At 39.8% G+C, this 26660-nt stretch overlaps 1 long non-coding RNA gene across 1 annotated transcript in view; it reads left to right on the top strand.

The window, feature by feature from the left end:
• LOC122808126 overlaps nt 1–26660 on the top strand; it is a 542464-nt gene that overhangs the window by 401708 nt on the left and 114096 nt on the right. The window contains exon 2 of the long non-coding RNA XR_006365794.1: nt 19684–19740. This is a non-coding gene — a long non-coding RNA (uncharacterized LOC122808126). The remainder of the gene's footprint in view (nt 1–19683; nt 19741–26660) is intronic.

Genomic DNA, 26660 nt, shown 5'->3' with positions numbered 1-26660 from the left:
GAGTGAATGGAACACTCCCTCCCTCCTTTACCCCTTCCCTTCCTTTCTTGACTTCTCCAGTGCCAGGGGTACAAATTGAGTCCCCTTTTACTAGATTGCCATTAGGGCTCTATCACTTTGCACCACACACAGCCAAGCAGTGATTCTGCTGAAGACTGAGGTAAGGTTACTGAGACATCACTGCTCTAAGCTTGTAAAGAGATCAAAATGAGGCTTATACAGAAACCTCCCAAAATAATATTATGACATGAAAAAAAGTTGTGGGAAGGAGGTATTCAGAGTGGAATTTTGGCACAGGATAAATTAAGTTTCAGAGTAGGTTGCTGCATACAGTAGGAACAAGAAAGGAAATTACTGAAAAATAAACCCGACAGATGAGAATAGTTTCGATACCAGGACTATATATATAGTATCTGGCACTTGATTTATAGCTTTCAGATTTTTTGTAAAAATTGATCTGATGCTGTTGTTTTCATTCATTCCTCAACAAATGGGTTTGGATCAGACTCGACCATCTCCTTATAGATTCCAGGATCTGACTCTTGAGCTCCTCCCTTACCCATAATCCCTCTGACTACTGCCATACCTCAGATCTCATTTGCTGCTCTTCAGGTTTGGAAGAGATTGCAGTCTCTCGAGCTAGGGGTGTTAGTGAGGGCGAATTAAAGCTTATTTTCTTTTCTTTCCGTATTTATTTATACCTTTTTGAACCCTCTTAATATCTGCCTTGCCCTTTATACCAGTTCCTTTGGTATTCTTTATCTACCATAGTTGGTAGTTTTCCTATTCTCTCCTTTCTCAGATCCAGCATTGTTGGGATTCATGTTTCCTTCTTTCTTTGTCTCTAAAACAATATGTATAAAATAGCGATTCTTTCATTTATTTATTTATTTTTATTTTACATTTGGTAACCGGGAAAGGCCGACTGGACACAAGTCCTTTTTCAGTGGAGGCCCTGGGAGAAAAGTTCCCTTAACATCACAAGTTATTAATTCAACAATTGATAAGGATTACATATAGAAGTTTAAGAATAAAGCAAAACAAAATTAAAGCTAGGATTATTCAGGATCTCGGATTCTCATTTAGTGCTTATTAGTTTTTGTGTGATGTTAGTCCTTAGAACTATGCTTGTTGTTGTTTACTAAATTGTTCTAGTACGTCTGACTAGCCGACCAGATTCAAAAATTGCATTTGTTGTGGGCATAAGATTCCTAACTTTGATGCTCACAGGTAGTGTTTTTATTGTTGAGGCCAGCACATCTGGGCACTTGTCTTTTATGTGTGGCTTTTAATGTTAGAGCTCCTAGTGACAGGTGCAATGCTGTTACTTCTCCATCAGGGGGATCAGACTCCCCCACAAAAATCTAAGGAGCCCAGGGAGCATTGTAAATGCTGTCCTGCCTGGTCTCTTCACTCTGTGCTTCCTTCAGTGCTGCCGAAAAAAAGGTGGATGAGTTCTTGGATCTGAAAGCTTCAGATCCAACACCAGCATCAGTCTCATCTCCTCAGCTTCACACTGCAAGGTTTTGTCTCGAGCCGATATCACCAAGATTAAGGACTCCGTTTTTTTACAAGCGATACCAAAAACTTATCCAGACCACCTTCCACCTAATCGTCCATTAGGTTATCCTGAAGTCTCTTTGAAGTGGAGGTGAATAGGATGATGAGAAGGTTCCACAGGACACAGATCCAGATGGGGGTCCTGCTGGCTTCGTCTCCCATCAGATCCAAGAGCCTAAAGCATTTTTTCCAAGCTGTTGTCACTCCTTCGCAATCTGGCCTTCCGTTTCAGAGTTATTGGATCGGAGGATCCCTAAAGTCAAGCTGTCACGTCGGAAGGTTCTTGTTTCTTCCACTCTGATGATGTCCCTGATGTGATCAACTCCTACCCTCCTGGAGCCATATCATTATCAGACCCAAAGCATGAGCATCGAATCTGAGGGGTAGACCTCGACTCCAAAACTTTTGCCATCGCTTCCTTCTTTTTGCTTCAGCGCTTGACAGCTTGGCTCTGATGACTCCTAAATGGAGGGTTGGGGAGGGCCCAGGATTGTCTGCTTCTAGATCCTTGGCTACAAGCAGTTTTCCTTGGTCTGTCCTGGTCTTTCTGCCTTCAAATTGGTGGAGAGGGTTTTCTGTCATCTGGGAATAGCTTTGACTGTTACACCATCGGATACATCCCTTGTTTCCCTATGGATCCTGTGTCTGAGTCTGCTCATCCTACCCCTCAGGGACAGCCCGAATGAGCTTCCATACAGTTCCCATCTAGGAGCTCCCTGCCTCTTCTGATACCTCACTAGAGTATCCTGCTGAGGAGGTCTCTTGGAAGAGGACATGCAAGAGAAAGCACTTATATTCCCCTGTAGGAATCTCTTACAGAGAGCAGACCTCTTCTGTCCACCCCCTAACAGAGAGTTTAGGGCTTTGGACAGGTCTGGGAAGCAAATGTATGCATTAGCAACATTTGCCATACATTTGTTGAACTTCCTGGCACATTTCACTAGATTACAGAGGGACTTTGTAAAGGTACTCTCTAATTCTGCCCCAGAGTCCATGTCCTCAGAGGAACAGAAGTCTTTTTCCTCTTGACTGTCCATCCTACAATCCATTACAAATAAATCCATGAGATTAATCTCGCATACAGCTGAAGGTACCTCAAGGGCACCCAATTCAGGCATAGCCATAAGGAGACATGCCTGGATGCGATTTGTGTGATTTTTCAGAATCTTTCAAGGCATCATTTATCAATGGTCTTTTTGATGGATCTTCCTTGTTTGGGCCCACCTTGAAAAAGACCCTTTGCTGCAGTGGACAGGATGGAAGGACCTTGTCTGTCATTGGAATCCGCTTTTCTAACATGCAGAGACCTTTCTCTAGGAATCAACTCTGTGGGAAGAAGATGTGGTTCTGGAAGTCTCAAGATCCTTTTCAAGAATCACATGGAGGTTTTTCGTTCAGAGGCATGGGTGAAATAGCTACAATGGTAGATATCGCCAGCATGGCAAAGGGGGTTTGCAAAATCTATGATCTCAAGATTCCTTCTTGGACAGGTCCTTTCAGCATTCCTGAAAGGTTACCCCACTGTCCCTCTCTAGAGGCAGTAAGGGGGCACTTATCCTTGCACCTAGATGCCTGGATACCCATCATAAAAAAGTGCACAGGATCATATCCAGGGAATCCTTCATTCCCTTTTCCCAACCTTCCATAAAGAAAGGAAAATTCTTCACCAATGTTCCACCCAATCAGAGGGAGCTTGCAGCTGTAGAAATTCAAAGACTGATAAACAAAGCCATCCAGGAGGTCTTCCTAGACCAAAGAGGATCCAGAATTTACTGACTTCTTTTTAGTGCCAAAGAAAACAGCGGACCTCAGATCTATATTGGATCACAGTTATGTAAATCAGTTTGTAAAGAATTCCAAATTCTGGATGGTCATGGTACAGTCCATTCTACCGTTTCTGCATAAGAATGACTTGATATGCTCAATCATTCTTCAAGATCCAGTCATTATCAGTTCAGAGTCCTGCCCTTCGGTCTCACTACAGCCTCCAGGGTGTTCACAAAATGCATGTTAGTGGTAGCAGCTCACCTCAGACTGCTCGGATTCAGAGTGTTTCCTTACTTAGATGACTGGCTCCTCACCGCACTGACCACGCATCTGCTCATAAAAGCCAGAGACTATTTGCTCCAACAATCAAACTTGCTGGGAATGACAAAGTTCAAAGCATAAAGAAACAACCTGGAATACAAATCCGGACACTCCAAAAACTAATAACAAAAATTAAAGCAAACAGTCCAGCAACACGAATCAGCTATAAAGTTGTAATGGAAGTAAAAACTTTCACATTAACAAATACTTCATCAGGCAACATATCAAAACAATTTAAAAAACTTCCTTTAAATACTAGATTCAGTTAAAATGAATTAAAATCATGTGACACATTCAACTAGTAATTAAAACATCTAAAAGTTAAAGAAACAGTACTATTTTACCTTACTATGTAACTCTTTCAAATGTGGTTTTAATTGTAATAAATTAATTTAAACCCGGTGGATAATGTGCCTTAATACTTAAAATCCACCTGTTTTCTTCTGTTTCTGTACAGTTCCTTATATCTCCACCCCGTAGTTGCGGATAAATGACACTAAGAATCACAGACTTAAAAAAGTGCATATTATCAGTGTTTTGAATGTATTTATAGAGGGCATTACTTTCTAGACCCCTTCTTATTTCCAGTAAGTGACTGCATATTCTGTCTTTCAACCTTTGATTGGTTTTATCTATATGATATGCAGGACACTTACAGCACTGGGAAATAAACTAAATTTCTTGTTTCACAAGCCCTTAGTACAAAACTTTTATTATAGAGGGGGTGAGTAATTGCTTTCCCAGTAAAAATAAAGTTACAAAATTACATTGCCTACAAGCATAAGTACCTATTTTATTAATAGGTGTTATATTAGTTTTCACGTGTTCATAAAAAACATAATCTGTTTTTTAAATTTCTTGATCCAAATCTTTTTTTTTCAAATTATTTGAACCAAAGCAAGGTAATTTCTTATACATATCTTTAAGTTCAGGAACATTTGATAAAGTGGACCAATATTTATTTATTTGCTTAATTTTGTTAGTATTATGGTCAAACGTGAACATGGCATGACAATTACTACTTCTACTACTACTACTTTTAGTTGTGTTAAAAGGATGAACCACGCTGGTGCCTTCCTGATTTGTATTAAGAGAAATGGTTTCATTCAAATATGTATTATCAGAAAAATAGGTCTATACGTGGTTTGTCTATTTATAATAACTTGCTCTTTCTCTTTATTCAATATCTCCTTATCTTAACCTCTACTGCTAAAGTCACACCCCATTTTGTCAAGCTGATGTGATAATTTATTGTCATCAGTATTTAAACGTGATACCCTAGCCATTTGATTTCTATGCTGTGGAAAACATATGGGGGGGAGGTGAATAATTTGTCTTGACAAATATGTACATCTTTTTACTTTTATCTTTCGTTTGTATGTTTTTTATGGTTCTGAAGATGTCTGTGTTTTTAAAATAGACAAAAGCGCTAAACCATTTTCAGTAAAGCTAATTCTTTGAGTCACTCTGCCACCTGGTCGTTTGTTTTTGGAATATTTGGACTTTTTATGTTCCAGAGTGGATTGCTTCATTCAGATTTTGGTATTACTGTTTGGTTTATTCTGACTGGCCCCTATTATGTCACCATTGGACTCAGATGAATTGCTATGTAATGACCCCCATATAATTTGAGCCTGCCTGCCTTGGTGGGTTATTTAACAATGTTAATACAGCAGTTATCTCAGGTTATTTCACAGAATATGGCTATTAAAAGCTCTTCTACCAATCGGGTTGCTGACCAATGAAATAAGAACTTACCAGCACCATTTACACTCAGAAGGTAATGATTTAAAAAATAACCAACAATCTTTTTCTCAATGTTATTTCACTGAAGCTGTGAATGTTAACACTTAGCTGGATAAATTCAGTTAGCCTGATGATAGTAGATATATTAGAGCTCCTGATGTAGACTGTTTTACCGTGGACCAACAGATTAAATAGATAAAGTGCTATCTAAATTTACATCACTTCAGATGGACAATTATTTTGTTAACATTAAACAGCAGCATGTTCCTATGGGCTTACATCTTTGGAAGTTTCCTCAAACAGCTGAGGAAAACTATCCATTTTATATAGAAGTTCTGGACCTGTTTGACAAGACTGGGTTAGAACTTACCCAGTTGGTCTATAAAGAGAACGAAAGACATATGCATAACCTTAATGAAGAGATATCTAAGTTAGTTGCCTCTATTTCGAGTGACTCGAAATATTACCAGTACAAACCTACTTTTAATAATATTTTTCAGCAAGTGGACTCTAAGATGCTTTATATTAAATGGAGAAAAGACAAAAAATTGCTGCATGATGATAATGAGTATCGTAATACAAACGTTTTTGCTAGATTGCACAGAGCCACCCATACCTCCATTCCATCCGAAGGTAATTCTGACGTCCCGGAGAGCCCTGGTAAGGAATTCAACATTGCATCCAACATCCCCTTAGGACAACCACTACCAAGGAGGTCAGAGAGGTTTCTGAACAAATACAGAGTGAGATTGTATGGTCCGGGCTACCTGGCATTCATTAGGAAGGACAACAATTGGATGAAAAACAGGTTTGCCTACAAAACCAGTTAACGACATTTCCTGAAGATTTGCCACTTGGACAACTTGGTGGTTTTTCACAAGGTACTGTGTTAGTAACTTCCTTTTTTAATTTTAAAATTTATAACTTTACAGATTTACACATTGGTCCTAAACACCATGAACTATTTTTAAAGGATTTCAACTTCATTCCTTCTGAATGAGCCAATCTTGAACACACAATACTTGATTTAAAAATGTTCACCAGGAAGCTTAACTTTCAGGTTTTAATGCAAGACAAAATCGACTTTGATTTTTCTGGTGACAGTTTTAAATGGAAAAGTCTTGCCAGCCTTCCTTACATCCAGTTATTAACATATTCAAGAAATCTTGTGAACGAGAAGTCAGAGATATTCTGAAATCCAAGAGGAAACACAAATTTTATAATCTTACAAAAGAAGAAAGACTCATTCTCAACAATATTACTTTAATTTGAAATGTAAGATGTATGAAACCAGATAAGGAAGGTGGGCTTGGTCATCATGGATCTTATGGATTACACTAATAGAATGACTTAATTGTGAGTCCTTTGCAAAATGTGTTGATCAGAAACTTAAGTTATTGTCCAATGACTTTTCACATGTTCTTCGCGACTTGTGGGACTTTGTGGGCAACCTTAGGAATATTACAGAATTTGGTAATTGTTTATTAGTTACCTTAGATATCAAACATTTGTTTACTGTTACTCCTCATGAAGTAGGGTTGTCTTGGTTTGGTGAGGTTGCGGCACAGTTTAAAGTATTGTCTGATAATGATGCTACTTTGATTTTTGATTTTATGGAACTGATTCTTTGCAGTAACTTCATTTTTTTTCATGGTGAGCATTTTAAACAGCTGCAAGGAGTAGCAGTGGGGACAGTTGTGACCCCATTTTTAATAATGCTGTGCTACATAGGTGGGAGATCCAGCTTGTTTTTAAATTTGATCTGTTTCACTATTGTAAATGTTATTTTCGCTACCTGGACAAAGTATTTGTGGTCTGGGCTGGGAATGCTGACCAACTTTTTAAATTTATTTCTGAGATGGAAACAACTTCTACATTCCTGACATTTGCATACAATGTTAATAGTGAAAAGATACATTATTTGGATGTACAAGTTAGAACTGGTGTTAGATTTATAACTTCCCTTTATAGAAAGCCTACCTTTTACAATGCTTTTTTGCCCTTTAAAAGTAGCCATCCATTACATCAAAAGAGAGGGGTTGTGAAGAGTCAGTTTTGTAAGAGTTTCTAGACTAACCTCTGACAACAATGAATGCATTGATCAGTTCAATTTGTTGAAATCCATGTTTCTGGAAAGAGGTTATCCAGAAACGATAGTAAACCATATTTATACACAGATTTTTAACAAAAGGAACAACAAATATGCCCCCATTATTATTAAGGAGTTACAGAGCTTTGATTCGCACATTATGAGGGGTACCAATAGAAATGGTGTTCATTTTTCGTTAAATCACACTAGTTATTGCATTAATATGATTATTCATTATTCTTTGGACACAGTGGATATCAGAAACATTCTGCATAGAAACTGGTCCATTTTACAATGTGACAATGACTTTAAGTCTCACTTTCAAGTACCCCCATCTTTCACATTTAAAAACAAATCTAACATTAAGACAGTTTTAGAAAGAACATCAAGAACAGTTTATAATGTTTTTCTGTAACACCCAAATGCAGCTGGTTTAATCAGTGTTCTTACATTGACACAGATCTTGCGAGCGGTATGTTAGCTGGTGCGCAAAAATAGATGAGGAAAGGTTGCTATAATAGTTAATCTGAGAGGGTTGTTTACCTGGCTAGATTCAGTACCTGTCTGGCATTTCATGTCAGAGAAGCTAACAATGCTTTGAATAAAAGAATTTACGAGCTTATTTACAGCATTGTTAAAAAGGACAACAAAAGTGCCCCAGCCAGACATGGTACCTCTTGTAGGCATTTTGTTAAGTTTAAATTTTCTATTTTAGAGAAAATAATTCCTTCTGCTTACAATGGTGATTATTAAAACCAATTATTGTACAAAGAAATGCTATGGCAGTTATGGTTGGATGCATCTAATTCACCTGGCCTCAATGAAGCCATAGCTAGTGAATTGAAGTTTAGAGCATCAGAACTGTAAATTTGCTTTATTTTAATACTTGAGTGTGTTAGTTTGTTTTCATGTTTTAAGATAGCTTTTTACACTTTTACAGAAAATAGTGTAATGTACCGTTAAACCTTTTGGCAGACGACATTATAAGTGGTAGGCTTTTTAAGTGTGGGTGTGTACAAGCTAAGGTTTTTAAATGTTCTCGTTTCGTTTGCATAGTTTTTATGGTTCTGAAGATGTCTATGTTTTTAAAATAGACGAAAGCACAAAAGCATTTTCAGTAAAGCTTATTCTTTATGTTACTCTGCCACCTGGTCATTTGTTTTTGGAATATCAGGACTTTTTATATTCCAGAGTGGGTTGCTTCATTCAGTTTTTTAGTATTAAATCAAACAAATGTGATTTTAATACATTCTTAAACTTATTATATTTATACGCCAAAGCCAGTTGGGCAGTAAGTTCTATAAGACAGGACCTTGATAGCTGAAAGACTGACAACCAGATGAATCAAGGTTGTAACATGGAATGGCAAGGAGATCTTGTGAACTGGAGTGCAAGGTGCAAACTGGATTATAGCGGTGTAGGAGGTTCCATAAGTATGGTGGGCCAAGATTGTGGAATGAAAGGTAAACCATGACAAGAATTTTATAGGTTACCCATTGTCTTACTAGACACCAGTGCAAACATTGCAGTACTGGCATAATATGGTGTCGTAACAAGAAAATTAGATTATGTGTTGCACACTCAAGATTCTTTGCTGACAACCCCCCAAAAAAAAACTTAGACCAAGGTAAGCGTCAAAGCTGCAGACATTAATTTAACATGATGAAATTTCTGTTATCAAGTATGTCACAGGGAGGGTTAGGAACACCTAAAAATTACCCCCAAGAGGCAATCCAATATTTTGTTACATTCTGATAGAGACACTCCCCCAATCCAGTTTGGCTTAGAGCTCAGTCCTTTAGTATCTCACCAAATTATGTGAGGCATATTGCATTTTCTCACAAGACCCCTTTATCGTTTCTGTAATCCATTACCCATGACACATCTAAATGGATCCATGTGAAATGGTCAAATACCATTTTCTCCAAAAGTGTGTCATGATTGTGAAAGCTGTCGAATGCTGGAATTGTCGATTGTAGTGCTGGTCTAAATATGCATTTGCTAAAGACAGGACAACAGTTTTTTGCAGGGGAGCAGGCTTTGTTTTGTTAATGACGAAACTTCCAGATATACTGACAATTTCAGCATTATGGTTTTAGCAGTGTGTGTGCGATCGTATGTGTTTATGGTTAGAGGAAAGGATAGATAAGAGGATAGATTTAGTGTCGTGTGAGTGTTTGGAGGTTAGGTTTAGGCCTAGGTAAGGGGACAGATTTACTGTTGTGCTTGTGCGTTGTATACCTGATCCTTTCTTGTGTAGTAGGATTGCTACAGAAAGGGTTTTTCTGTGGTTACGTACAGGGTTGGGGTTAACAGGCATTAGTAAGGTGGTGTGGGGGGTGAAACCCACCTTGCCCACTTTACTAATACCTCAGAACCCTAACTCTATCTATGTCTTTAACCCTAACACAATCATTATTCAGACAAATTTGGTCTCCATGTGACAGTGGGGTTTTTCTTGTAAGATCCGAAAAGAACAGTTTTTTTTTTTTGTTTGTTTGTTTGTTTGTTTTTTTGCAATCTTTCTGTATTTCACTTTGTTTGGTTTTCAGTGGCTGTGCTTTTCAGTAGGCAGGCATTGCTCAAGAGTGGGTCATTGCTTCTACATATCGATCAGTTACCATACACCCATCTAAATACATCGGTTCAGATCACATAAGAGCCTCTCAACCTCTAGCATTAGTCTCTTCAACTACTAACACATCATAAATCTCCCACCATCCCCTGCCCTGACTTTTTATTACCCCACAACATTTCCACCATGATGTAAGTCTGAAATGTAATTCATGTAAACTGTAAAATTTACATTTCTCTCATAATTGTTGCAGCATCTATTAATTGCTGCTATACAGTTTTTGTCATATATTGTTGCTCTCTGTTCTGTTTTTGTTACATACAGCTTAGTGCAAAAGTGTTCTCTTTTTTTTCCTTCTTTGTGAATTATTTCACCTGGGCAGTAGCTGCAAATGGTCAGGTGTGATCAGTGTACCACCCCGGTAATCAAATGTAAAATAAAATGAAATCAGAGCATCTGCTTACTGTATAGCTGATGATGATCTTGAATGACAGAAGGGTTCAAGTCTGATAAATGCTGTCAGCATCAAAATGCACATATTTTCATGCATTCTGGGAGCACACGCTAAGTCATGTGAAGAAACATTCACAAAGATTGTAGAAAATGCATTACATTTTAATTCTAAAGCTTGGTAATCACTGAACATTTTAGATTCCAAAAGTTTAACAAAATGTGACATGAAGTAATGTTGTACATATCAAGGTTGTAAAGGCTTGACGAGCATTTCCGGTTTGCTGAAGGGCTGCCTAGTGTGCTAAGAGACAGGTTTATTTGAAACATATTTTGAAACCATACAAAGGCAGCTAGTGTCTAATGAATTCTTTTACTTGCTCAAGTCCAGCACACAACAGTATATATGTAAATAGCACTCAGCAATACAGGATATAAAGCAGAATGCAGTGGAGCATGCCATCAACACAATGTCTGCCTTTCCTAAAAAGCAGTGGTGTTTTGGTGTGGTGTAATATCAAATAAGGTTAATATATGTTGGTTTAAGCAAAAATTAAAGAAAGACTGAGAGAAAATGTGGAGGATATATAAAAGGTTCTTACTGACAGAGTTTAGAAATGGAAAAAAGCTAAAAGAAACTAGCAAGCCGAGGTTGCAGAATTATGCACAAAGTTGGTGGCTGCAGGAAGTAATAAGGGTGAACAAAAGTGAACAAAATGGGTTCAGACAAGATGAATTGTGTTCTGACATATGTAGTATTGACTGAATTGACAGTGAACTGTCTTGGATCAGTCTAAAACTGTTACAAGTGAAAAATATAAGCTGGAGAATAATAATAGGAGTGTTTTTGTGTATGATCATTTCAAATGTGAGAAGTTATAACTGCGGTGGTGGTGCAGCGGTAGCGTTGCCGCCTCACAGTAAGACGTTGTCCTGTTTGATTCTCAGCTAGAGCGTCTTCTGTGTGGAGAACTGCGTGAATGGGCGTACCTTCGTTGAAGGTTGTGCGTCAGAGCCAGCAACTCAGTACGTAAAAATCTACTGCCAATCATTAGCGGACCGGAGTTCCGCTGTGGCGACACAACACAACATATCACGCATATGACTGGATTCAGTTCAGCTATTATCCACTTTACAGAAAACAAGTACCAGAAAAGTTTACCTCAGTAAATGGAGAAGGTTTACCATGTGGGCCTCCTCCAGAGGTTTAGACCTTTTCTCAGCCCCTTTTCCACAAGTTTAGATTTCTTGACAGAGCTGTTTCACAAAGGATCCAGTTTCTCAACCATCAAAGTATGATTAGCAGCTATTTCAGTTTTCCATGCAGGGTAGTGTTAAGGCATCTTTTACTTCCCCAAAGATTTTAGATTTTTCTGAAGGGAACCTTCCTTTTAAGACCTCCAGTCAGGGAGGCAGGTCCCCCCTGGGATATTACTATCATGCTTAAGGCTTTGACAAAATCTCCATTTGAGCCTGCCTCTACAGCAGAGCTAAAATTTCTTGGAAAACCTTCTTTTTGGTGGCTATTATATCTGCAAGGAGGCTTATAGAGTCGCAAGCCTTATCATGTAATCCTCTGTTTTTTCATAAGGATAGAGCATCTTTGAGAACAAATTCCACATTTTCCAAAAGGTGGCCTCTGAAGCAAACCTCAGTCAAAGTGTTACTCTACTAATGTTTTTCCCAAGGATATCTAACAAAGGGGAGTATACCCTACATTTACTAGATTTTCATCATCAACTCCAGTTATTTGTACACAGGAAAAAAATATTAGGAAGTCTGATCAACTTTTTGTTCCCTTTTCAGAAGCTGAATTTGGTCAAGGAGCTTCTAAAATATCACTGTCCAGGTGACTTTCTGACTGTATTATATTTGTACATGAAAAACTGGGACTGACTTTACATGGAAAACCAAAAGCTCATTCTACTAGAGCAGAAGCTACCTCCACTGCCTTTATGGGTAGGGTTACTGTCAATAAGATTTGTGCAGTAGCTGCATGGTTGTGACATACTATAATACAGATGTACAATTCAGATCTTGTACATCTTTTGGCTCCTCCATAGTCAAGAATAATCCTTCCATGATTCTACACAATTTTTTGGTAGCATTTAAATCTGTCCGAAAGGTTGGATAGGATGAAAACAGACAGCACTGGATATGAAAGTTATATACTTACCATATCATTAGATCTCGGTTGTCTTGTTTTCATCTGGATCAACATCCCTTCCTCCCTCTGTTCCCTAGCCTAAATTGTCATTTTTTATTCCCCGGTCGAACAGTTGGGCCTGATCAGGAACCTTGTCCTTGGACATCTTCTCCTGGCTGTTCTTCACTGCTTCATCATTATTGACCATCTTTGTGTTAAGTAGATCTGCATAGTGTTTATTGATTAGAGTGTTATAACTATAAGCAAGCAAACTCAATCTGCCGTATTCTGAGAAGTGAGGGATTATGGGTAGGGGTGAACTCAGAGCCCTGGATCCAAGCTCCTGAAAAAGCACTGAGGTTGTTTCCTATAACCCAAAAGTTGAACAGATGAAAACAAGACAGTATTCATTTTCTACAACATTATGAACTCAGTCAGATGCATACCTATACTACAATGAAAATGCTTTTATTAAGGTACCTTAGGTAGGCCCACTTAAAAACCTGAAGCTTATAAAAACTAGTTAACAGGCTAAGACCACTCCAGCTGTGGTCCAGCTACAGAAGCTGAAAAAGTAAACAAATACATAATGCTCTGTATATATGCATACCTTTGCTTATTAGGATATTTGCTGTAGAAGTGGATTATTCCTTCCTAATGTTTGAAGTAGGAACTACTGGGATTTGGCCCTAGTTCCTTAGAACAGTTTTTCAGATGTCTTAAAAGACAAGTCCTTTGCCTCACTTAATTCTGAGTTGTTAGGTTGAGAACACCTTCAGGCTTGTGTATTCCAAGATTGTGCCATTGGACCTGTTTTACTATTCCTTTTTATTAATTCACCTCACCCCGGATTTCAGGAGCTTAAGCATTATTCTTTGTGAGAATGATGTGGTTTTCTTAATGTCTAATAAGTCTGTCATGAAGTTCAGAAACACCTTTAGATTTCTCACTTGTCTGAGAAAGTAGACATAAGGTTGCAGTTAACCCAAGCAAGTCTCAGTCATTGTTAGGTTTAATAACAAGCCCATGATGATTGTTTCAGACCCCCTTGGTAACCAGATGTCTGAAATTCCCTCACCTAGAGATCTAAAGGTGCTACTAAATTCCACTTAGTGTTTCTCTCAACAAACAGAGACTAGAGTCTCAAAAGTGCTAACCCAGCCAATGATCAGCCACAAACTGACCAGTCTGTTTAAAATAGAAGCTAGAAGCTCCACACCAAAAAACATTCTTATACTGAACTTTAAATATGCCCTTTTTAACACATTAAGTCCATAACCACAGTAAAAGACTGCGTTGTCATCCTTATTAAGAAGCATCATTTCAGTTCATTCCCTCCCAGGACAGCAGTATTCAACACTGTGAAATATTCATTTATGTCCCGGTGCAGAAGAATCTGCCATGCTTCGTTGTGCTTTGCTGTTTACGTTAAATGAGCAGAAAGCTTGGCCCCAAGTTGTTGAGTAACTTATGAGAAAACTCTTAAAGGTTCAGATAATTTGAGTGACAGCTGTTCTCACCTTTAGAGTCATAGACAGCACTTACCCACTTTAGGTTAGACCTGTTGATAGACATAATTGTTAAAGAACTGATGTTGTATAGTTTATTTCACTAGTGCAACACACTTTCAGTGGAATAGTATTTCCTTACCTACATTTTCAAAGAACTACTGTTTGTTTGCCATTCATGTTGTCAACTGGCACTCATCTGAGCAGTCAAGTGCTCTGGATTGTGTGGAATGCTCCGTAGTTAACCCCAAAACCGCCCACTGTTCCACTCATCCTAACCTTGGATTCCTGATTCCTGAATTTAATTATGGACTGTGCTGCAGCTGCTTTGTTTCCTGTATTGGACAGAGGTAAATAGTTAAATATGTACACTGCATTGTTCAGACAGGAGTAGGGCTTGCAGTATTTGATTATTTCTTTGTGTTTTCTTTTGTTTGTGTATTGAGTAGTCTCTACTTTTCACTCCACTGTTAGCTCTGTCCCTCTTACTCCCTCCTAAAATTAGTGTTTTTTTGGAGAAAAGGTGGTAAGGTAGAACTTTGTTTCAGAAAATATTTAATTCATTTTCTCTTATTCTGTCAATGTCTCAAGTTAATAGTAGTGTAAGTGCCTCTGTCCCTGATTATTTTTATATTTCTCCCTGATTTGTTGGGCTGTAAGACTGTTTAGTTCACGCAGGAGAAGGGCTTGCAATAGATAGTGCTTGGCATTTGTGTATTGGCTAGTCCTTGCTTTGAACTCTGAAGTTACCTCTGTCCCTTTAACTCTGTCCTAAAACTGGTGTAGAAAAGGTGTTGGATTAGTAATGCCTCATGGTGAGATGCTGCTAAGAAAGCCACAGCAGTGTGTGATAAGTGTACATCTGAAGCATCTAAATTATGACAGGATGCTGTTTGTTCATGCACAGATCTGTTTAAAAAATGTAGTAAATGTAGCAAGTGGTATTAATGAACATGTAATTTTAGATTCTGTACATAAGTGCTGTTTCATATTCGCTTATGTTGTGGTTATGGTTGTGTAGATTATTAAGTTTTGGATTTGACTCACAAGTATATCTTATTTTACAAATGTTCAAACAGCTCCATCAAATTACTAGGATTCATGTTCCACATTGGCCTCTTAAGAGGTTGAGATCTTTTCTAAGATAAGTTTAACTCCTGTCTTTCAGACCATTTTTCTGTCTTTGCTTAATCTTCCATTTGACAAACCCCAAACCTACAGGCAGTGTTCATTTATGAGTCATCTGCATAAATATTTATGTTGTCTTCTCTTCACTTGGCCGTAGCTAATGTATAAATGTTAAAATAAGACCCAGGACTGCTACATAAACTGACTTCTCTGAATCATGAGCATTGTCATGCTGATGGACAATCACAGATTTTGAAGTCAGATAAGAATTGCTTTACCAAAACAGTTGTCTTTCTACCTGCGGAATAACCTGCAAGTAATGAAAAATGTAGCTTTCTTTGCCACATAAGCATTGCCTGAGGGCTGTCTGCATTCTTGAATTTTGTCTAACTGACCCTAGTTACCTCTTCAGAAGGGGTATAAGTATGATCCACTGCCTTTATTTGCAAAATACACATCTGCCCTAAAGCATCTACCCTAAATCATCAGGCCATGTCTTTAGATACATTTTTGAAAGATGATACATATTTAAAGTGTATGCATATATCCATGATGTACATTTCTCTATATATGCATACGTACACATAAAAATAAATATATATTTACACACACACACACACACACACACACACACACACACACACACACACACACACACACACACACAAAGTGTGTTTATGCATGTGTGTACATATAATGCATACACATGTATGTGTTTGTTTATATGTATCAGTGTATGTCATGCTACAAAATGGTCAATACACAATCCATATATGACAATTATTCAAAAGCTTCCTGTATCAAAGGCATATATAATGACTGCACGTACCATCAACTCTAAACACAACATATAGAAATACAGCCATTTGATCACTTGTATATAGTAACAAAACTGTACTGTCATGCTTCACATCAAATATTTATTTGCAGGTACAATTAATTTGAGTAGTTTTACACAGCCACTACAGATACCACTGAAAGGAACTAGATCATAAAACACCACAGGAAGAAAATACAATGTGCGAGTCCTGCTTCCTGATACCCATTCCGACTATGGAACTATTGTACTAAAATGATTAACATGGCAGATACAATATGTGAGTTTGTTTTTGGTACTCCCATATTTATGTACAGTAACTCAACATTCAAACAACCGCCACCAAAGAGAATTGCCAGGTACTTTGGTATAGTCAGCTAAATGTGAGTAAAGCTGACATTGACTGTTGGTGACAGCTCTGCTACTGGAAAACAAAGTTGCACACTTGACTGAAAACAGTGCATACATATATATATATATATATATATTTATATTTTCATACATACACACACACACACACACACACACACACACACACAATAGAGTGCAGCACTAATATATAAAGTCAGTCGCTCTAAAGCCTCCATTTAATTTTCCCTGTAATCCATTTTTGCATAACTCCACTGTTACCTTAAGAAGTAATCTTCTGTCTCTCTAGCTTCCTTTTTGCTTATACTCTTTTGTAAATGTGTCGTACTAGAGGACAGATCATCACATCCATTATCTGCAGGGCACATCAAAATTTTTCTTGGATGCAGCCTTACACCTTCCTCTGGTTCAGGATTGACACTTTGTGTAATGGAATAATGTGGGTCATTACTGTAAAAGCAGGCTTTCCTCTGCCACTCAGATACTCCCAGAAGGGTTGATCAGAGCTATGTTTGATATACTGATCATGAGCTCATTCTTAATGCCAAAAAATGTAGTGTTGTTATGTAAAGGAAATGGAACAGTTCTAGTTAATGCCATATCAAGGATACATGATTAGTTCCACTTTATATGTCCCTTGTCAGACCCTTCACTGAATACATTCATCTAATCTAATTCAATAGTCCTCTTAGGTTTCTGACTAACAAAATTGTCTGAGCAGTTTGCACTATCCTGACAGATTAACAACTTTTTCTTTGTACTCTCTTTCATACAGGCTTTTTGTGAGGTGACTTTTGCCTGGCTTTCCTCGCTTTCTGAGCACCTCCACCTCCACAGAACTGACGGGGCAATAAATTACCTGCAAAAAATATATAAACTTTCACTGACATAACACTTGTTAGTGTGATAGTTACATAACTCCACACATTTCTCACTGGAAGCTTGTCTCCTTCTGCCTGTCAGAGTGACATCTGGCTACTTTTATATCTAGACTTTAAAGTGGATAGTTATTCCCAAATATACCCCTGGAATGTGTGGTAGTAGCATTCTTGATATGGATAACTAACTTCTTGTAAGCTTTGTTTTCTAGGTTCCTTGGTTATATTCCTTGATGGCTTCCTAGGTCACTAGCTTAGAAAGTACTTATGAAATTTTGCTTTCAGCATCCAATGGGAATGCATGTTCCACCCTTGCCTGAACACGCTGAAAGAGTGATCTTCAAGGGCACAGAGATTGCCTTTTGATTACATTAAGGCAGACTCTTCTGTTGATCTTCCTTTCTATCCCTCGTGTTCCTCATTAGAAACAGGAAGTTGGGCTGTCTTGAGTCTCATGCCCTACCATCTCCCAACCACCACCACCATCGATCTCTGCCTCCTAGTCCATACAGACCTGGAGCATCACTGTTGTAGACAGAATCTGCTTCTCTGTCCTAGGAGACCAGTAACACCTTTCTAAGCCATGTGGATTCCCCTGAGGTACTTAAATTTTTCTCTCATCTCCCAGTTCTCCCTACTTTCTTCAAAATGTGCATATTAAGCCCTCCCTGTCTCAGTTTTAGTGCTGCCTGGTAAGTTTTTACCATCTGCATAATTTTTTGCTGCCTTTCTGTGAGCTACCTGCATCAAGTCTTTGTCCTTCCAAAGCTGAAACCTCTGAAACTAAATGCAGTTTCATATCTAAAGCTGTTTCAGCTGTTTACAGAGAAGTGTAATAACAGATTTACTATCAAAATGTTAATGTTTAAAACAAATTCCGTTCTGAAAGTCGAACCATAATGTCTAATCCATGAATATTAATTAAGTCTAAATGTCGAATCAAATGAACGAATTCAAGCGATTCGACATTTAGATCAAATTAGTGAACCGGATGTCTGAATAGGAGCTAAGGTAAGTATAGCTCCTTCCCTGCAAATTCACTGCTAAATGCATCCTGCACCCCCTGCAAAATATACATTCCATCTCTGAGATCACACTACAGTGAGGAAAGGGATGGATATTCCAGTCTGCACTGTATTGCGATCTGTACTTCTAACATCGAGGTTCGTATCAGGGAATGCACAGTGGGATTCGCTGATATGAACTGTCTCGCTCAAGTAATGTTCAGCAACATAGAAATCGTGCTGCCGAAATTAGACATTCTTGTGTTTGCCAAACATTACTTCAACATTTTGATAGTAAACCGTAATAACAGTTTTATTCCATCACTGTCATATACCTATTCTTCTCCCTAGGATCCCTTTCAGGACAATGTCTTTATCATCTTAAAGTCAGGTTTTCCATATTATTGTATCTTGTGTTATTTTTGTTTAATTAACATGCATAGCTATAATGCATTATTTTCTTCTAGGTACTTTTCACCTCCACACTGCTGACCACAAGCCCACTTTTTATGAGTCTTAGCCTATTCATTCTGTATTGTTGACAACATGGCCATTGGTTTAGGTGAGAGCTGTCTGCAGATGGCCATTATCTAGGCAGGCATGAAGGCTGTTTGAAAAACATCAAACTTTTGTGGGGGCCCCCTCCCAGAGCACACTGTCTAGAGTAGTAGCCCAAAGGACCAGAAGGGGAGGATCAATGTCATCATCCATCTTCTCTGTGCATCAACCTCTCACTGCTGCCACTACTCTCAGACTTTCACTGCAGTCTCAAAAGCCATCATCAGTTCGAGCAACCAAGGTGTTTCTATTTGTAGCCCTAACCCCACCTCCTTGTGGCTAACATGAGTATCCATGTTACTATGAGGACCTTCTGCAGTCACGTCTGCATGTATATTCCCGCATATACAAAGAGAGAGAGAGAGAAAGAGAGAGAGAGAGCTACAGTCACTGACATGAGAGCACCAGGCTCACATCTCCAGTTCTAGACTGTTGCTCTACAAGGCACACCTCCAAATGAAAGTGACAAACATCCAATTAGACCATCAGTCTCTTTCACAAGGGTGGATGAGCCATTGTCAGCCACTTAATACATACCTTCTAGTGCCCAAGTTGCCAGATGAACTCCAGTCATCTCGGTTGTAGTCAGAACACCATCATTTTATGCCACAGCGATAGGTCTTTAAGCTTGTTTTTAACACATAAACCTTTGTACATAGCAAGTTTGATACATTTTGATAATTAGAGCAGAAACTCTTGTAGGAAGAAAGTTGCATTTGACTATTTCTGCCAGCATTATGACAAAAATCATTGTTTTGTTTTTGCAGAAGTATCAAGAAAAGACCATTAAGAAAAGCAGTGACGATCACCCCTTTATGCAGAAGGTAGGACTAAGTAGTTATCATTTCCTTGAGCATGCAGTTGAATGTATGCTTGAATGAGGTTTCAGTTGTTCACCATTATCAGTTTGATAGGTCTTGAATTTCCTGTGTAGTATCACGGTGGGTTTTCCTAATGTTGGCACTTAAACCAAAAACAGAATGTGGCTTTAAATGTAGTTTTGTGTGCCTCCACTAATTTTTCATTCCATTTTTAAAAAAATGTCAACCACTGGTTTCCATAATCTAGGCAGACATGAAGGCTGTTTGAAACCTCTGCTATCTCTGAAAAAAACAAAAAAAAATCTTGCTTTTTTCCCACTTTTCTGAGATTTAGAAAAGTTCAGTTACAGGTTTGCTGTTCTTGAACTGTTTGTAAGTTTCTGTGAGGCCATTTTTTGCTTGGGCTAAAGGGAAGTCTCTCTGTTGATCAGTGGCAGTGAAAAACATTGAGCAGCCTGCCTGCCCCTGTGGGAGTGGTTACTGACTTGAAACTGTAGTTTTATTGGCCATTTTGGGTCAATTCCAAAACTCCTTCATCTTCCTCTCTTAAAACCCTGTTTTGCGCGTTTTTGAGCATAGCGCAACAGTGGGCAGCGCCGACTAATTGGGTTTAAACTATTCCTGGCTCCACAAAGTCTGCTCTTCACTTTTTCCCTTAGAACTGCTCTATCTCTCAATTTAAACACCATATTCTCATTCTAAGGCCCTTCACTGGTCCAATTAAGTAATCTTACAAGTTAGCACTATTAAACCATAAGTACTACTTACTCTTATACTCTCTACGATTACCCTGTCCTCTATTGGTCCATCTTAAATTCAGTTTCCCTATATTACTCTAGCATGTCCAAAGGTCAGTCAATGGTTTCCTCTCCAGTCCAGCTGGTGAATCTGGGAATTTTGAGGCAATGTTACAACTGTCTCGTGTACACGGACAACCCTCTCCTCCTCCAAACAGGTTCAAATATATGTGAGAGATGCAACTATTTAGCCAAACTGGAGGCTGAGCTCTCTCATCTCAAAACTGGTGTAACCAGTCAGGAGGAGAAGGTAACCTCACACAACACAATTCCATTATCACATAGTCCCACCACATCAGCGAACCAAACACATAAATACCCAAAAACATACTCGGAGGCTCTAAATACAAATCTACCTAAGCAACAGAGACCTCCAAAGCAGACATCCAAGCAAATGCTACCTCAAAACAAAACACGCACAACACATAACCCACAAAGTCAGTGTACCAAGCAGCCACAGCCCTTAAGGCTGAATAACACACCTGATACTCTTGTAATAGGTGACTCTATTGTCAGACACACTGACGTCCCGCTCACCAGGCTGAATAAAGAGAAGGTCACGGTGAGCTGCCTGTCGAGTGCTAGGATCCGCCACATAACGCAAGCACTCAGGTCACTCCAAAGCAAATACAAATATGACTCAGTCATTGTACATGCTGGTGTGAATGACCTGAGACGTACCTCCCTGGACTACATGAAAAGAGACATAGAGGAGCTCTCTGATCATGTAGCCCAGGCTGGTATGACCCTGACTTTGAGCAGCATCTTACCCTCACCTAGAATGATGCTACAGTACAAAGACAAAATGATCGATTTTAAAAATTGGCTAAAATTTTGGTGTCATTCAAAGGGGATCCAGTGTCTGTTAGCCTGGGATGACATGCTCGACAAGCCAAGTTGCTTCGCTAGGGACGGCTTGCACCTGTCACCACTGGGCTTTCGGATATTGGCAAAGGCTCTTGCCACCCCCATAGTGGCTTTTTTAGGCAAGGCTCAAAAGTCAAACCCACACCCATAGACAGCACAAGGAACAAGAAACTAAGGGTAATGCTGTTAAACGCCAGAAGTCTTAACCTCAAGATACATGCACTCGAAGCTCTCCTCAGTATGGAGAACATCGATATCTGTGCAGTGACAGAAACCTGGTTCAAGGCTCCAGAGAGCACCCCAGCACTACCAGGCTATACCTCATATCATGCTTTTCGGCCCCAACACCTGGACCGAACCACAAATGGAGGGGGAGTTTCCATATTTATCAAGGATATCCACACCTCCAGGTTAGTGGCATTGCACAAAGTATCAGAGACTATCCATGTACAACTAACAGTGGGCAAGACTGCTTTTCAGTTTATAGCATCCTACCACCCTCTCAAAGTCAGGAATCCCACTCGGCTTTCCTGAAAACATTGGAGAACATGAAGATCTCCCTGAACACCATTATATTGGGCGACTTCAACTACCCAAACATTGACTGGGAGCACTACTGAAGCCCCAGCACCTTAGCCCAAAGGTTCCCGGAAATTATAAACTCAAATGCTATGGAACAACTAGTCACCACTCCCACAAGAGGGGACAACATACTAGACCTGATCATTACCAACATGGGGACTCTATGCTCCACACCAGAAGTATATCCCTCATTGGTAAGATCAGACCATAAATTAATTTCACTGGATGTCCACATCCCGACCCCACCCCCAGCCCAGAAAACCACAGTGAAAAACTTCTCAAAAGCGAACTTCTCACTTCTGAAAACCGAAGTGGAATCCTTCAAGAACCCAGGGCCAGTGGAAACTATGGCCCAAACTGCAGAATCCTATATAAACGCATTCTACGGACATCTCCAGGAATCCATGGATCATGCTATCCCAAACAAAACCAAGACCCAATCATCCAAAGGCAGGCGTCCAGTCTGGTGGACCCCTGCCATAAATAAACTGTACAACAGAAGGAGGAAGCTACTACATGATAGAGCAAAATCCCTAATAGGGAAGGCATCTCTGATCAGTACTAGCAAAAAATTACAATCCCTCATAAAATCCTCCAAGGCCAGCTTCGAGAGAAAAATTGCACAGGACACCAAAGACAATCATAAGGCTTTTTCAGTTATGTTAGAAACCTGGGATGCAACTCCCAGACTTGTTCTGAGTTGATTCTAAACGACAAAAAATACACTGAACCCACAGACATTGCCAATATCCTGGCAGACAGGTTCAGTGCAAACTTCTCCACCCCCTCCCCCCCAAAAGAGCAAGTATCTATCCCGGCAGAGGGCTGCCTCCCAAACATCTCTGATGCTCAGGTGAAGGCTGCCCTCTCCAAAGCAAAAAACACTGCTTCCATGGGACCAGTTGGTGTCCCAGGTTGTGTCCTACATGAACTCCAAGAGGAACTAATCCCTCAAATAAAACAGCTATACAATCTCAGCCTCACTACAGGATATGTGCCCACAGAATGGCATACAGCAACAGTGGTCCCACTCCACAAAGGTGGAGCCTCTACGGACCCTGGAAACTATCGCCCCATAAGCCTGACTAGCTTAGTCTGCAAGGCTATGGAGAGGATCATCATGGAGCTCATAAACAAAGACATTGGGGACCTACAGACACTAGATCCTACCCAGTTCGACTTTGTCAAGGGCAGATCCTGCCTTTTGAACCTGGTTGACTTCTTCAAAACAGTCACCAAAGCCATAGATGAAGGGAAGGTAGTCCACACAGCCTATCTGGACCTTGCAAAGGCATTTGACACAATACCCCACTTGGGCATCATAGATAAGCTATCCAGCTTAAATATAAACCCCTATGTCACAAGATGGGTCGCAAACTGGCTCAAAGACAGAACCCACAGAGTGAGAGTTGCTGGAGCCATGTCCGACTCGAAACCGGTCACAAGTGGCGTCCCACAGGGTTCTGTCCTGGGACCACTCTTGTTCGGTATATACTTTTCCGAGGTACAGGCAAACGTGGGAGGACTATGGCTCACCAAGTTCGCAGACGACTGCAAACTGGGTGCCATAATCAACTCTCCAGCTAACACAAACATCCTTCAAAAAGATCTCACAGAGACAGATAACTGGTGCCAGTGCCATGGTTTAAATCTAAATGCCAAAAAATGTATAGTCATACCCTTTGGCAAAAACAATGTGCCCACAAATTACCACATAGGCCGGAAACCCATTAAGTACAGAGAAAGTTATTAGGGACCTGGGGACCCAAGTTGATAGCAATCTCTCCTTTGAAAACCACATTATCAAACTGGTTAGAAAGACCTTCTACATAGCCCACCTCATCACGAAGGGTTTCACATCTAGATCAAGAGAGGTAATCTTGCCCCTTTATTCATCCCTCATCAGGCCCATCATAGAATACAATGCCCCTTTTGGGATGTACCTTACCCGACACCTGCAGCAATTAGAAAGACCCCAAAAGTATCTCACCAAGAAGATCAAGGGTCTCAAACAGATGCCATATGCTGCTCGGTTAAAAAAACTCCAGCTCTACTCAGTTGCATACCGCCTACTTCGAGGCGATCTATGCCTGACATACAGAGCTATGTCAAATCCAGAATTAATGGACATGCTCCACCTCAGTAAATCTAAATCCCTTAGAGCCACACGCTCGAGGGACTTGAACCTCAGCACAGAAATAAATAGAACTTGCTGGAGGGACAGCTTCATAACCCAGAGGCTCCCTTCGCTCTGGAATAGAATTCCAGTTCAGGTGAGGCAGAGCACCTCACTGAATCTCTTCAAGAAGAATCTCGATAGGTGGATGGGGGATCGAAGGTTTGTCCCAGGGATTACTCCCGTGTCACTATTAGACAGAGGCACAGTAAACTAAGCCTTAAAAAGGGCACAGTATACTCAAATCAAGGGGTGGTGTAAGCCATACAGAATCGGGCTAGGCTTATAATTGACCCAGGGCAGATAGCCTAGTATGAACCTACGAACCTATGAACCTATAAATCTCCTTGATCTGATTTTCACTTTTGTAGCAGACCAGTCTCATTAAAAGGGTTTTTAAATTGCTGTCTTGCTGCACTACAGTGAGATGGAAAATGCAACCTGTTTTTAAGATGGTCTTACCACCTTTTTTTGGTAGTTTTTTCTTTATCTTGTCCTATTTCTAGTATCTTTCTCAGAAGTAGTTTTAACTTCTGAATAATGGCAGTGCATAACTACTGAGCTGCATCAAACCAAGTATATATGCACATCCAACTTCATGTTCAGTGTCATCACATACTTCAAGTTGTCTTGGTTGTCACCCTTGTGGTACTAGAATTATTTCTGCTTTGTGCGTGTCGCACAGGAGGAGTGAAGACCTATTGGACTAATGAATGAGACTGTTACTGTCAGCTCTCAAGCTTACTTTGTTCAATGACAGAGATAAGTTCTTTTTTGGGCTTTTATATCAATGCTTTTCTTATTTTCTAAATAGCTTGCTTTATTTGCCTCCCAACCTACAAACTAGTGTAGTTCTTTAATGCCATTATTTTTTAATCTTCTCTTCTATCCCCTTTTACACTATTAGTGTATTCCTTCAATACCATTGTTGGTATTTCCTGTCCCTTTTTCTGTTTTTCCAAAAAAAAAAAGTCAGAAAAAAGGTCCGGTTTTAAAAAGTGCTAGAAGTGCAGTCATAAGTTGCCTTTTTCTGATGCAAATGCCCTGTCCATTTTGTGTAGGCCCTGAACACCATCAAAAGGATTGTGATATTTGTAAGTCATTCAATCCTCGGGCCATAGTAGACCACAAAAACAAACTCATCTTAAATGGTTTGCTTCCTTTTACTTTCTCAGAGCCTCATCTCACGATAATCCTTCCCAAGAGGAATCTGTGTTCATGGAAGCCTTTGAGTCTCACCCATCTGCCTTCTGGGTGACTCTGCCCGCTGATGAACTTATTCACTTGATCTCTAGGTGGGCATAGAAGGAACCAGACACAGTTGAGCTGATCCCCAAGAGACCAGACCAGATGTTGGCACAACCAAAAGGAAGGGAATTTTGGAGCAAGTGAGTACTGGTAGATGCCATGGTTGTGTGGCAGCCACCAAGAAAGAAATCAGGGAGTCATGGGTACTGGACAGATTTGGGAAGCATGTTTATGCTTCAGTGACATTTGCACTCAGATCTCTGAATTATTTGGCACACTTCACTAGATTGCAGAGAGATTTGATTAAGGAACTCTCCATATCCCTCAGCAGGAGCAGTACTTCTGAGGCTTAGACTTCTGCGTCCTCACAGTTGGCTACCCTACAGTCAATAATTAATTTGTCCATGAGGCTCATTTCATATACGACTGAAGGTACCACAAGGGATTTCCATTAGGAGGCTTGTCTGGATGGACTTGTGTGATTTTGTAGAACCCTTTAAGTCCTCTTTTGTCAATGCACCTTTTGACGGAAGCTCTTTGTTCAGCCCTAAGATAAAGGACACACTTTGCAGGTGAGAGCAAGATGGAAAAGACCCTCTTTGCAGTGGGAGTACATGTTTTGATCCCTCAAAGGACCTTTTCCAGGAATCAACAAGGAGGTAAAAATGTGGTTCAGAAAGTCCCAGGGTCCTTTCCAAGATCCCCATGGAGATAGTTCCCCCAAGGGTAGAGGGGAGAACTTGAATGGAAGACGCCACCTGCATGAGACAGGAGGTCCACAGAACCAATGGTCTAGTCATTTCTTCTCTGAGAGACCCCACCAATGCTCCTGAAAGGAGGCCTGATTGTCCACCACTGGAAGCAGTTTGTGGTCATTTATGCCTGCAGCAGAGAGCCTGGCTAGACCTTACCAAAGATACTTGGGTGCAGTGGATTATTTCCAGAGGTTGTATAATTCCCTTTTCTCTACCACCTCCACCTGTATGCAATATTCCCAGATGTTTCACCCAGTCAGAGAAAAGCAGCAGCAGCAATAGAAATAGAAAAGCTGCTAGAAAAAGAGTTATCCAAGAGGTCCCACTAGGTCCCACTAGACCAGATAGCATCCGGAACTTACTCATGATTCTTTTTAGTGCCAAAGAAAATGGGGGACTGGAGACCAATTTTGGATCTTAGCAATCTGAACAGATCAGTTCAGCACACCAAGTTCTGCATGGTCATGGTTCAGTCCATTCTGCTTTTTCTGTGTAAGG

Source organism: Protopterus annectens, chromosome 8.part0 (assembly GCF_019279795.1).
Source record: "Protopterus annectens isolate FY-2018-M chromosome 8.part0, PAN1.0, whole genome shotgun sequence".
NCBI lineage: Eukaryota > Metazoa > Chordata > Ceratodontiformes > Protopteridae > Protopterus > Protopterus annectens.
Note: the sequence above shows the minus strand (reverse complement) of the source record. Positions and strands in the feature narration are given on the sequence as shown.